Genomic DNA, 3,863 nt, shown 5'->3' on the forward strand with positions numbered 1-3,863 from the left:
AGATACAGTAGGACATTTTATACTCATCAAGGGAAAAATAGACCAGGAGGATATCACAATCCTGAACATCTATGCCGCAAAAGCAAGGGCACCCACATTTGTAAAAGAAACTTTAATAAAACAAACCCCCACATACACCCCCACACATTAATAGTGGGAGACTTCAACACTCCACTCTCAACAAAGGACCAGTCAAAAAAACAGAAATTAAACAAAGAAACAATGACTCTGACAGAGGTCATGAATCAAATGAACCTCACAGACATCTACAGATCCTTTCACCCAAAAACAAAAGAATTTACCTTCTTCTCAGCACCTCATGAAACCTTCTCCAAAATAGACCACATAGTTGGTCACAAAGCAAGACTCAACAGATACAAGAAGACTGAATATCTGATCACCATGCAATAAAAATGGACCTCAAAGACAAAAATAGCAAAAAGCCTACACACACATGGAAACTAGACAACTTGCTTTTAAATGACAGCTGGGTCAGAGAAGAAATAAAGAAAGAAATTAAAGACTTCCTATAAATTCAATGAAAATGAAGGCACAACATACTCAAACTTATGGGACACAATAAAGCAGTGCTAAGAGGAAAGTTCATAGCACTAAGTGCCTTCAAGAAGAAATTCGAAACATCTCATGCAAGCTTAATGGTGCACTTAAAATCCCTACAAAAAGAAAAAGCAGACACACCAAAGAGGAGTAGATGGCTGGAAATAAACAAAATCAGGACTGAAATCAATCAATTAGAAACAAATAAAAGAATTCAAAGAATCAATGAAACCAAGAGCTGGTTCTTTGAGAAAATCTACAAGATAGACAAACTCTTAGCCAAACTAATTAAAAGGCAGAGAGACACTATCCACATCAACAAAATCAGAAATGAAATGGGGGATATAACCACAGACATTGAAGAAATACAAATAATAATTAGGTCTTACTTTAAATGCCTATATGCCACAAACATTGAAAATCTAAATGAAATGGACAATTTTCTTGACCGATTCTACATGCCAAAGCTGAATCAAAACCAGGTAAACCAATTAAATAGACCCAGGGCCAAATGGTTTCAGCACCGAATTCTACCAGCTATTCAAAGAAGAGCTAACACCAATACTCTTCAAACTATTCCACAAAATAGAAACAGAAGGAACACTACCAAAATCATTCTATGAAGCCACAGTCACCTTGGTACCTAAACCACACAAAGACCCAAAAAGAAAGAGAATTTCGGGCCAATCTCCCTTATGATCATTGATGCAAAAATACTCAACAAAATACTTGCAAACTGAATACAAGAACACATCAAAGATATCATGCACTATGACCAAGTAGGCTTCATCCTAGGCATGCAGGTGTAGTTCAATATACAGAAATTCATTAATGTGATCCACCACATAAAAAGGAGAAAAACCACATGATCATTGCCTTATATGCTGGAAAGGCATTTGACAAAGTCCAACACCCATTCAGGTTTAAAGTCTTGGAGAGATCAGGGATACTAAGCACATACCTAAACATAGTAAAGGCAATATACAGCAAGGCTATAGCTAATATCAAACTCAATGGAAAGAAAATTAAATCAATCCCACTGAAATCAGGGACAAGGCAAGGCTGCCTACTCTCTTCATCTCTTAAACATAGTTCTGGAAGTCTTTGCTAGAGCAATAAGACAACTGAAGGGGATCAAGGTGATACAAATTGGAAAGGAAGAAGTCAAAGTATTACTATTTGCAGATGATGTGATAGTATACCTGAGGACCTCAAAAATTCTACCAGGGAACTCCTACAGCTGATAAACACCTTCAGCAAAGTGGCTGGATAGAAAATTAACTCAAAAAAATCAGTAGCTCTTCAGTATACAAAAGACAAAAGGACCAAGAAAGAAATTAGGGAAACAACACCCTTCAAAATAGCCACAAAGGACATAAAGTACCTTGGTGTGAACCTAACCAAGCAAGTCAAAGACTTGTATGAAAAAATTTTCCAACCTCTGAAGAAAGAATTCGAAGAACATATCAGAAGATGGGAAGATCTCCCTTGATCCTGGCTTGGCAGGATCAACATAGTAAAAATGGCCCTTTTACCAAAAGCAGGTTCAATGCAATTTCCTTCAAATTTCCAACACAATTCTTTACAGACCTTGAAAGAAAAATTCTCACCTTCATATGGAACAACAAGAAACCCAGGACTGTTAAAACAATTCTCTATAATAAAAGATCTTCTGGAAGTATCTCCATCCCTGATATCAAGCTGTACTATAGAACAACAGTTATAAAAACTTCATAGTCCTGGCAGAGAAACGGACTGGTGAATCAATGGAATTGAGTAGAGGACCCTGACATAAATCCACACACTCATGCACACCTGATTTTGGACAAAGATGCCAAAAATATTCAATAAAAAAAGACAGCATCTTCAACGAATGGTGCTGGTAAAACTAGATGTCTACATGTAGAAAAATGCAAATAAATCCATACTTATCACCCTGCACAAAACTAAAGTCCAAGTGGATCAAAAACCTCAACATAAAACCAGACACACTAAACCACTTAGAAGAAAGAGTGGAGAAGAGCCTTGAACTCATTGGCACAGCAGACAACTTCCTGAACAGAACACCAACAGCACAGGCTCCAAGAGCAACAATCAATAAATGGGACCACATGAAACTGAAAAGCTTCTGTAAAGCAAAGGACACTGTCATCAGAACAAAACGACTGCCTACAGATTGGGAAAAGATCTTCACCAACCCTGTATCTAACAGAAGACAAATATCCAGTATATATAAAAAAAACTCAAGAAGTTGAAAAGCAACAAATCATGTAATCCAATTAAAAAATGGAGTACAGAGCTAAACAGAGAATTTTGTATAGAGGAATATCAAATGGCAGAGAAACACTTAAAGAAATGTCCATTGTCCTTAGTCGTAAGGGAAATGCAAATCAAAATGACCTGAAGATTTCACCTTACACCCATCAGAATGGCTAAGATCAAAAATTCAAGTGACAACACATTCTGGAGAGGTTGCAGAGAAAGGGGAACCCTCCTTCATTGCTGGTGGGAATGTAAACTGCTAAAACCACTCTGGAAATCAATTGGCGCTTCTTCCTCATACAACTAGGAAGAGCGCTTCCTCAAGATCCAGCCATACCACTCCTAGGCATATACCCAAAAGAGGCTCAAGTACACAATAAGGACATTTGCTCAACCATGTTTGTAGCAGCCTTATTTGTAATAGCCAGAAGTGGAAACAGCCCAGATGCCCCTCAGTGGCAGAATGGATACAGAAATTGTGTTACGTCTACACAATGGAATATTACTCAGCAATGAAAAACAAGAAAATCATTAAATTTGCAGGTATATGGTGGGATGTGGAAAAGATCGTCATGAGTGTGCTATTTCAGAAGAAGAAAGACACACATGGTATATACTCACTCATATAGACATATAATATAGGATAAACCTACTAAAATCTGTACACCTAAAGAAACTAATCAAGAGGGAGGACTCTTGATAAAATACTCAATTTCTATCCAGAAAGGCAAAGAGGATGGACATCAGAAGAAGGAGAAAAGAGGAACAAGTCAGGAGTCTGACACAGAGGACCTCTAAAAGGCTCTGCCCTGTAGACTATCAATGCAGATGATGAAACTTATGGGCAACCTTTGGGCATAGTGCAGGGAATCTTAGGAAAGAAATGGGAAACAATAAGATCTGGAGAGGACAGGAACTCCACAAGGAGAGCAACAGAACCAAAAAATCTGAGCACAGGGGTCTTTCCTGAGACTTATATTCCAACCAAGGACTATCCATGGAGATAACCTAAGACACAGATGTAGCCCATGGCAGTTCAGGAT

Source organism: Meriones unguiculatus, chromosome 3 (assembly GCF_030254825.1).
Source record: "Meriones unguiculatus strain TT.TT164.6M chromosome 3, Bangor_MerUng_6.1, whole genome shotgun sequence".
Lineage (NCBI taxonomy): Eukaryota > Metazoa > Chordata > Mammalia > Rodentia > Muridae > Meriones > Meriones unguiculatus.